The sequence below is a fragment of the Sapajus apella genome, unplaced genomic scaffold, assembly GCF_009761245.1.
Source record: "Sapajus apella isolate SASKATOON/1434 unplaced genomic scaffold, GSC_monkey_1.0 scaffold14, whole genome shotgun sequence".
Taxonomy (NCBI): domain Eukaryota; kingdom Metazoa; phylum Chordata; class Mammalia; order Primates; family Cebidae; genus Sapajus; species Sapajus apella.
The window spans coordinates 5,232,211-5,242,733 of record NW_022436954.1 but is presented as its reverse complement, the minus strand read 5'-3'; the positions used below and the strand labels follow the sequence as shown (position 1 = coordinate 5,242,733).

Below are 10,523 nucleotides of genomic sequence, written 5' to 3'. Positions count from 1 at the left end.
GATTACATGACTTTGAAAGTCTCTTCCTGCTCTAACCGTCGCTGGAGCCACAAGGAGGTCCTTTCAGAGGGAGCACATTCCAACCTCCTCAGTCACTAACCCCCGCCTTGTGGCCGTAGAAACGTTCCTGGCCTCTGACCTCACTATCTTCCACCCAGTGGAGGCCAGGAGAGAACCCCAGGGGGCCACAGCCATCGCTGGAAGTTTGGGGGCAGGGAGGCTTGAGAGACCATGCCACCGTGCCTTGGTGGCCCTGTAAGACTGGCTCAGTCCCTTCCCCTTTCTGAGCCCCCAAGAATCCCCACCTTTTGGGACTGCAGTGAAGGAAAGGAGGCTTGGCACCCCATGGGTTCTCTGTGTGGCCAAGGAATTGGAGGTGATATTTATGTTTATCCGTTTCTATTCACTTTTTAATTGAAGTTTATATTGTTTTTGTTTGTTTGTTTTGAGATAGGGTATCATTCTGATGCCTAGGCTGGAGAGCAGTAGCAGGAACACAACCCACTGCAGCCTTAATCTTCTGGGCTGAAGCGATCCTTCCTCCTCATTCTCCCGAGCAGCTGGGGCTACTGGCGCGTGACACCATGCCAAGCTAATTTTTTTAGGCTCAGGCAATCTGCCTGCCTCGGTCTCACCAAGTGCTGGGATTACAGGCGTGAGCCACCACTCCTGGCCTTTGAAGTTTATGTTTTTACTTGAGATTCCATTTATGTAACAAACAATTAACTACTTTAAAGTGTACACTTCAGTGGCATTTATTACATTCACGATGTTGTACCACCACCACCTTTCTTTAGTCTCAAAACTTCATGACTCCAGAAAAATGCCCCATACCTATGAAGCAATCACTCCCTATTTCCCTCTTCCCTCATCCCCTGGTATCCACTAATTTGTTTCCTGTCTCTATGGATTTGCCCATTCTGGGCATTTCAAGTAAATGGACTCATACATTATGTGGTCTTTTGTGTCTGACTTCTTTACTTAGCAGAATATTTTCTTTCTGTCTTTTTTTTTTTTTTTTTTTTTTTGAGATGGAGTCTCGCTCTGTCACCCAGACTGGAGTGCAGTGGCACAATCTCAGCTCACTGCAACCTCTGCCTCCTGGGTTTCAAGTGATCCTCCTGCCCCAGCCTCCTGAGTAGCTGGAATTACAGGTACCTGCCACCACACCTGGCTAATTTGTGTATTTTTAGTAGAGATGGGGTTTCACCACATTGGCCAGGCTGGTCTCAAACTCCTGATCTCAGGTGATCCACCCACCTCAGCTTCCTAAACTGTTGGGATTACAGGTGTGAACCACTGCACCCGGCCAGCATAACATATGAAGGCTTATTCATGGTATAGTCTGTATCAGTGCTTTGCTCATTTTTTTGGCTGAGTATATATAACTATTTATTCATAAGTTGATGGACGTGGGATATTTGCACTGTTTGGCTATTATGAATAATGCTGTTATGGACATTTCTGTACAAGTTATTATGTAGATATGTTTTCCTTTCTTTTTTTTTTTTTTGTTTTTTTTCTTTTTTGGGATGGAGTCTCACTCTGTCGCCCAGGCTGGAGTGCGGTGGCACAATCTTGGCTCACTGCAACCTCTGCCTCCTGGGTTCAAGTGATTCTCCTGCCTTGGCCTTCCAAGTAGCTGGGATTACAGGCGAGTACCACCATGTCTGGCTAATTTTTGTATTTTTAGTAGAGATAGGGTTTCACCATATTGGTCAGGTTGGTCTTGAACTCCTGACCTCGTGATCCACCTGCCTCAGCCTCCCAAAGTGCTGGGATTACAGGCATGAGCCACCGCGCCTGGCATGTTTACCTTTACCTAAGAGTGGAATTGCTGGGTTACATGGTAATCTTCTGAGGAACTGCCAGACTGTTTTACAAAGTGACTATGCCATTTTACATTTCCACCAGCAATACATGAAGGATCTAATTTCTCCAAATCTTTGCCCACCCTTGTTATTTTCTGTTTGTTTGTTTGTTTGTTTGTTTATTTTTATAGAGATGGGGTTTTACCATGTTGGCCAGGTTGGTCTTGAACTCCTGACCTCAAGTGATCCACCTGTCTCAGCCTCCTAAAGTGCTAGGATTACAGGTGTGAGCCACCGTGCCTGGCCTATTTTCCATTTTTTATATTAAAGTCATCCTAGAGGTTATGCAGTGGTATCTCATTGTATTTTGATTTGATTTGCATGTCCTTAATGACCAATGAACATCTTTTCCCGTGTTGTTGCTTTCATCTGTATATATATATATATTTTTTGAGACGGAGTTTCACTCATGTTACCCAGGCTGGAGTGCAATGGCGCGATCTCGGCTCACCGCAACCTCCGCCTCCTGGGTTCAGGCAATTCTCCTGCCTCAGCCTCCTTAGTAGCTGGGATTACAGGCACGCGCCACCATGCCCAGCTGGTTTTTTGTATTTTTAGTAGAGACGGGGTTTCACCATGTTGACCAGGATGGTCTCAATCTCTTGACCTCGTGATCCACCCGCCTCGGCCTCCCAAAGTACTGGGATTACAGGCTTGAGCCACTGCGCCCGGCCACATCTGTATATTTTTAGATGGATATCTATTCAAGCCTTTACCCCCCCTTTTTTTCATGTAGAAATGGGGTCTCAACATATTGTTCAGGCTGGTCTCAAATTCCTGGCCTCAAGTACTTCTGCCTTTATCTCCCTTCACGCTGAAATTACAGGCATGAGACACTGCTCCCAGCCATTGCCCTTTTTTTTTTTTTTTTGATATGGAGTCTCATTCTGTCACTCAGGCTGGAGTGCAATGGCGGGGTCTTGGCTCACTGCAGCCTCCACCTCCCGAGTTCAAGTGATTCTCCTACCTCAGCTTCCCAAGTAGCTGGGATTATAGGCATGTGCTGCCAAGCCTGGCTGATTTTTATATTTTTAGTAGAGATGGGAGTTTCACCATGTTGGCCAGGCTGGTCTCAAACTCCTGATCTCAGGTAATCCACCTGCCTCAGCCTCCCAAAGTGCTGGGATTATAGGCATGAGCCATCGCACCTGGGCCTGAAAATTGTTCTTTGATGCACAAAAGCTTCACCATTTTTTCTTAAGCTCAGTGTGTCTTTTTGTTGTTGCTGCCCATGCTTTGGGTGTCTAATGTAAGAAGCCATTGCCAGCCTTTTAGTCCTTGCGCACAGGGGAACAAGGTCGTGAAAAAAAGGTCTTGGTGAGGTGCCACCATTTCTTCCATCCTCGGTCTCTGTGCCTTTCGCAGAGCTTCCAGCAGCCCTATGTTGGGCCAGAGCATCTGGAGATTCACAACCTCTTTGGTCTATAGGTGCCACTACAAGGAAGGCCCTGGGAAGAATTTGCCATTTTCAGTGGAAAACAAGTGGTGGTTACTAGCCATGATGTGTTTGTACTTCGGATCTGGGTTTGCTGCACCCTTCTTTACAGTAAGACACCAACTGCTTAAAAAATAAGGATGTTTCAGTTCATCCATTTAACAGATACGAAGAGCATTGTAAGAGGTGCAGTCTCTAGGCCGGGTGTGGTGGCTCACGCCTGTAATCCAAGCACTTTGGAGGCCAAGGCGGGCAGATCACCTGAGGTTGAGAGTTCAAGACCAGCCTGACCAACATGGTGAAACCCCATCTTTAAAAAAAAAAGAGGTGCAGTCTCTGGAAAATGCATCAAACTTGAACTCATACAGCATACTAGATATGTGTGTAGGTAGACTTATGACATGAAAAAAAACCAGACTCCATGGCCAAACTCAAGGTCATAAAAATTTACTTCTATGATTTCTTCTAAGAGTTTTTATAGTTTTAGCTCTTAGATCTAAATCATTTAAATTGAAGTTAAAATTTAAACGTACAGTGAAGTGCACACATCCGTGTGTTCAGTTTAATGACTTTAAAAGAATTAATTATTTGTTATTATTTTTAAGACAAGGTTTTGCTCTATCTCCCAGGCTGGAGCGCAGTGGTGCAATCATAGCCCACTGCAACCTTGAACTCCTGGGCTCAAGCTATCCTCCCACCTCAGCCTCCTGAGAAGCTGGGACTACAGGTCTGCCACCATGCCAATTATTTATTTATTTATTTTAGTAGAGGGGAAGCTGTTGCCAAAGCTAATCTCAAACTCCTGAGCTCAAGTGATCCTCCCACCTCAGCCTCTCAAAGTATTGGGATTACAAGTATGAGCCACCATGCTCAGCCTCAATGACTTTTTACATATATATAAACCCATGTAACTACCATCTTATCATGATGATGTTTTCAGCAACTGAGAAGGCTCCTTGTGACTCCTCCCAGTCATACCCCCACCCGTAGGTAGCCACTATTCTGACTTCTGTCATCATAGATTAGTTTGGCTTGTTCTTAAACTTCGTATACATGGGACCATACGGCGTGTACTCTTTTGGGTCTCGCTTCTTTTACTCAACATGTCTGTGGGATTCTTCTGCATTATGGAGTGACCTGGTAGCTTGGTCTTTTCTGTTGCTGCGTCCCACTGCACAAATCTCCCACAATCGGTCTCTGCATTCTCCATTCCCCTGTTGATGACGTGGGTGAGGGGGGCCTTCCAGTTTTGGACTTTTATGAATAAGGCTGCCATGAATATTCTCAATACATCCTTTTGGGAGCCAGTTACGATCATTTCTCTTGGCTATACAGTATGCCCAGGTTAGGAGGAATTATTGGGTCATATGGTTGGTGTACATTTAGCTTCAATTGATTCTCTCCACCAGTGCTCCAACGTGGTTGTACAATTTTACATCCCACCCACACTGTTCAGTGAGTAAGAGTTCCAGTTGCTCCACATCTGGAGACGATTTTTTTTTTTTAGACAGAGTCTTACTCTATCATCCAGGCTGGAGTGTGCAGTGGCGCAATCTCGGCTCACTACAACCTCCGTCCCCCCAGTTCAAGCGATTCTCCTGCCTCAGCCTCTCAAGTAACTGAGACTATAGGCACCTGCCACCACCGCTGTCTAAATTTTGTATTTTTGTAGAGATGGGGTTTCACCATGTTGGCCAGGCTGGTCTCGAACTCCTGACCTCAGATGATCTACCCACCCTGGCCTCCCAAAGTGCTGGGATTATAGACATGAGCCACTGTGCCCAGACTGGACATCACATTTTAATCCACTTCTACATACATTTATTTTCCTTGGTCCTGGCTCCATTCTTTCTCTCCTGAACGCCCTCCACAGCTTCCAGCTCAGCAGTTCCCACCCACCAGCCTTAGGGATTATTTTAATCATGAAGAATTTTAAGAGTTCAAGACCAGCCTGGCCAACATGGCCAGCATTTCACCCTTGGACTTGGACCTGCCCCAGCTATGGCACCTTTGGCATTGCTACGCAGGAAGGCTTGAAGCCTGGGAAGGGGTGGACTGAGGGTGCTTGGCATACCCCATGTTCTTTTAGATTACGTGCTGCTTGGGAGGCTTGAAGGGCTAAGAGGATAGTAGTTCTTGCTCATTGAAACTCTGTTGAACCATTCCAAGTAATGTATTTAATCCTCCCAGCAACTCTGTGAGATAGATGGTATAATAATACTCTTTTTTTTTTGAGTCGAAATTTTGCTCTTGTTGCTCAGGCTGGAGCGCAATGGTGTGATCTCTGCTCACAGCAACCTTCGCCTCCCAGGTTCAAGTGATTCTTCTGCCTCAGCCTCCCGAGTAGCTGGAATTACAAGCATGCACCACCATGCCTGGCTAATTTTGTATTTTTAGTAGGGATGGGGTTTCTCCATGCTGGTCAGGCTGGTCTCCAACTCCTGATCTCAGGTAATCCACCCATCTCAGCCCCCCAAAGTGCTGGGATTACAGGCTTGAGCCACCACGCTTGGCCAATAATACTTATTTTACAGATCAGGAAATGGAAGGACAGAGAAATTAAGCAACTTGCTAACAGCCACACAGTGAGGAGGAAAGTGTGTGGAATCAAGACCCTCGAAAACCTGGCAGGGCTTGGCCGAATGCACAGGCTTTTTCTTTGTAGGCACCTGTTCACTCTCTGTGCCAGGCTGCCAGATCGAGCCCCTCACCTTTGCACAGACGGTTTCCTCTGCCCAAGGGAACTCCCTGGTCCTCTCACCTGGCTGACTGTCTCTTATCCTGCTGCTTTCAGTTTCCCCACTTCCTTAGCAAGGTCCTCCATGAGCCCCAACCCAGGTGAAATCCCTTATGCAATACAGTCCCTAGTACAATGCAGGACAGTAACTTTTTACTTTTTTTTTTTGAGATGGAGTCTCATCTGTCGCCCAGGATAGAGTGCGGTGGTGCAATCTTGGCTCACTGCAACCTCCACCTCCCAGGTTCAAGTGATTCTCCTGCCTCAGTCTCCTGAGTAGCTGGGATTATAGGTGCAGGCCACCACAGCTGGCTAATTTGTTTTTAATATTTTTGGTAGAGACAGGGTTCCACCATGTTGGTCAGGCTGGTGTCGAACTCCCGACCCTTGTGATCCACCCACCTTGGCCTCCCAAAGTGCCGGGATTACAGGTGTGAGCCACCACACCCAGCTGAAGATATTACCTTTTATTCTCCCTGCTTGGAATAATGTTTGAAGGTATTGCATTTTGGAGATGAATATGCATATATCTATATGTATATATCTATCTGCATCTACCAAGTTGATGGCCATAGAAAGGGGGTGTAGAGAAGAAATTATTTATTTATTATTAGTTTTTAAGACAGAGTCTTGCTCAATCACCCAGCCTAGAGTGCAGTGGCACGATCTCAGCTTACTACAACCTCCTCCTCCTGGGTTCAAGCAGTTCTCCTGCCTCAGCCTCCTGAGTAGCTGGCACTACAGGCACCTGCCACCACACTCGGCTATTTTTTTGTATTTTAATAGACACAGGGTTTCACCATGTTGCCCAGGGTGGTTTTGAACTCCTGAGCTCAGGCAATTGGCCTAACTTGGCCTCCCAAACTGCTAGGATTATAGGCGTGAGCTACCACACCTAGCCTGGAGAAGAAATTATTTTTAAACATTGTTTAAAAAATTTTTTTTTACATTAAAAACATAATTGCAGGCCGGGCGCGGTGGCTCAAGCCTGCAATCCCAGCACTTTGGGAGGCCGAGGCGGGTGGATCACGAGGTCAAGAGATCGAGACCATCCTGGTCAACATGGTGAAACCCCGTCTCTATTAAAAAAAAATACAAAAAATTAGCTGGACATGGTGGTGCGTGCCTGTAATCCCAGCTACTCAAGAAGCTGAGGCAGGAGAATTGCCTGAACCCAGGAGGCGGAGGTTGCGGTGAGCAGAGATCGCGCCATTGCACTCCAGCCTGGGTAACATGAGTGAAACTCCGTCTCAAAAAAAAAAAAAAAAACATAATTGCATTTCTTTTTCAACTAGTTAATACATTAAGATATTTTAAAATCCAAAAGTTACAAAAGGGGTAGCTTGAGAAGCCTCCCCTCTACTGTAACCAGTTTCTTGTGTATTTTTTTTACCCAGAGGGTAGCTTATATACATCCTGTTTCCTTTCTTGCTTTTTTGTTTTCTTTCTTTTTTTTTTTTTTTTGCTTTTTTCTTTTCTTATTATCTTGGAAGATCTTTCACTGAGCATATGTAGATCTGCCTCGATTAAAAGAAAAATCTGACAATCCATGAAAAAAAGAAAAAAAATTGTTTCTATGATCTATGAAAAAAAGAAAAACCTGGCTGAGCACTGTGGCACAAGCCTATAATCCTAGCACTTTGAGAGGCTGAGGCAAGAGGTTCACTTGAGCCCAGGAGTTGGAAGCTGCAGTGAGCTGTGATCAGGCCACTGCATTCCAGCCTGGGCAACAGAGTGAGACCCTGTCTCACAAAAACAAAAACAAAAGCCCCCTTGTTGAGGTGTGTCTTACATTCAGTAGAACGCACGCTTTGTTAATGTGCCAGTTGTGTATACACCTGTGTAGCCACGTTCCAATCTAGATACAGAACATTTCCATCCCCCTAGAAAGTTCTCTCCTGTCCCTTTGCGGTGGATTCCCCCATCCCAGGAAATCATTTAACTCATTTCTGTTGTCATCAATTAGTTTTGTCTCTTGCAGAATTTCACATCAGTGGAATCGCTCAGCACGTGCCCTTTCGTGCCTGGCTTCTGTCTCCCATTGCATAGGTGTACCACCGTTTCTTTATCCATTTTTCTGAACTCACTGAACTAAAAGTTGAATGGAGCCAGATGTAGGGAAGGTAGGGGCGATTAAAGACTTGGTCCCAGGCCAGGGACAGTGGCTCATGCCTGTAATTCCATCACTGGGAGGCTGAGGTGGGCAGATCACCTGAGGTCAGGAGTTCAAGACCAGCCTGGCCAACATGGTGAAACACTGTCTTTATGAAAAATCCAAACATTAGCTGGGTGTGGTGGCAGGCGCCTGTAATCCCAGCTACTCGGGAGGCTGAGGCACGAGAATTGCTTAAACCTGGGAGGTGGAGGTTGCAGTGAGCCAAGATCGTGCCATTGTACTCCAGGCTGGGTGATAGAGTGAGACTCTGACATAAAAAACAAACCAACAAAAAAAACCACTTGGTCCTCCTGGTCCCGAAAGGCACTTGCAGCCCAAAGAAGTGGTCAGACACTCAGAATAGTCCTGGTGCTAAGTAGACAGTGCTGGGGGGTAGCCAGAGAGTGCCAGGACCATTACTGGAGCCCCAGGAAGGAAGAGTTCTTTCCAACTAGGGTGGGGGTGGGTGGGAGAAGCCTTCCTGGCAGAGGAGGATTTGGGGAAGACACTCATAAAAAGTGGGTCTCCCTTTCCCTCACCAGCCACCTCTCCAGCTGGGGTCTGTGGGGCAAAGTCGAAGCCATAGTCTGGCCTGGATGGGTCTCTAGTAGTTCGTTAAGTGACTTCGTTATGTGACTTCAGGTCAGTCTCTTTCCCTCTGGGAGCCTCAGTTTCCCCTTCTTGCAGATCAGTGGTTTACATGCTGTGGACCCTGAAACTAGAGGTTTCCATGGAGATGGCAGGGGCTGGGACGGGGTTTGGGGCCCCTCATCCTTGCTTCAGTGAGTGTCGCTCAGCAGGCAGTAGCAGCTCTGGTGGTGGATGGGTGGGGTTTAAATTTCAGTTCAGTCACTTCCTGGCTGGGCAAGCTGGGCAATTCCCTAACTTCTCAATGCCTCAGTTTCCTCACTTGTAAAGAGGATACTGGCCAGGCACAGTGGCTCACACCTGTGATCCAAACACTTTGGGAGGCTGAGGCAAGTGGATCACCTGAGGTTGGGAGTTTGAGACCAGTCTGACCAACACGGAGAAACCCCGTCTCTACTAAAAATACAAAATTAGCCGGGTGTGGTGACGCACGCCTGTAATGCCACCTACTCGGGAGGCTGAGGCAGGAGAATCGCTTGAACCTGGAAGGCAGAGGTTGCGGTGAGCTGAGATCGAGCCATTGCACTCCAGCCTGGGCAACAACAGCTGAGCCGAGATCACATCATTACACTCTAGCCTGGGCAATAAGAGCAAAACTCTGTCTCAAAAAAAAAAAAAAATAATAATTGGACCTGCTTTTCAGGGTTGCTGGGGAGTGCTGTGCCATGGCAAGTACAGTGCTGAGCGTGGATAAATGTGAGAATTTTCTTGCTGTTTCATTTTGGGCTTTACGGGCAATTTCCTCTGAAGGGAGAAGTCAGGGGCTCTGCTGTCTGTGCCCAGTAGGGATCTGCCTGTCAGCCTGGCCCCTTAAGTTTCTTAGAGTGGCTCCTGCTTCCTGCAGACCCAGGCTCAGACAAGTTGGAGCCTGTCACCCAGTTCTCAGGTTCCCCCTAACTCCTCAGACCTGGGACATACCCTGACCCCAGTACTCCATGGGTGCCAGCTCCTGCTCTGGGCCAGGAGTGGGATGAAACGCTCATCCTGGATGAAAGGCTGGCAGGCCTGGGCTGGGCCAATAAACTGCCCCACCCATCCTGGGAGGACCTCTGGGCAGCGGTGTAAACTGAGTCATGGGGGGTGAGGGGGTGAGTCACACAGCCTGGGAGTGGGAGCCAAATGGGGCAGAGCTCGCCTGTGTGGGGTCCCTGGCCCCATCTCAAACAGCTGCAACTCTCAGCCCAACTCCGGCACCCACCAGGCCCCCTGGCCCACGGCAGATGGGAGTAGGGCCAGACCAGGTTCCCAGAGGGCAGGAGCCCAGAGGCTGGACTCCCAGTGCGCACGAATGTGTCTGTGTGTGAGTTTGTGTCATGTGTTGTGAGGGGCGGGTGGCAGACAGGAAAGGGAGGCTCTGACTCGGGAGGAAAGGATGGATTAGGGTTTGGAACAGAGTCAAAGCCTTAGAGAGATTTTGGCGGGAATGCTTCACTGCCCTCTCCTGGCCTCTGAGGGTTGGGCTGATTTTCCTGCCAGTTTTCTCCCTTTCAGGGAGGGAGGGGGAGGAGCTGGGGCCTGGTGGGTGACCTGCCTGTCCCCTAGGGTCTCCAGAGGGCAGAGTCAGATGGAGGAGAGAAGATCCCTAGAAACCAATTTGGACAGCCGGGCGCGGTGGCTCAAGCCTGTAATCCCAGCACTTTGGGAGGCCGAGGCGGGTGGATCACGAGGTCAAGAGAT

At 47.8% G+C, this 10,523-nt stretch overlaps 1 pseudogene; it reads left to right on the top strand.

The window, feature by feature from the left end:
• The first annotated feature begins 3,143 nt into the window (after positions 1-3,143).
• On the top strand, positions 3,144-3,672 carry LOC116554726 (annotated as a pseudogene).
• Positions 3,673-10,523: the final 6,851 nt, after the last annotated feature.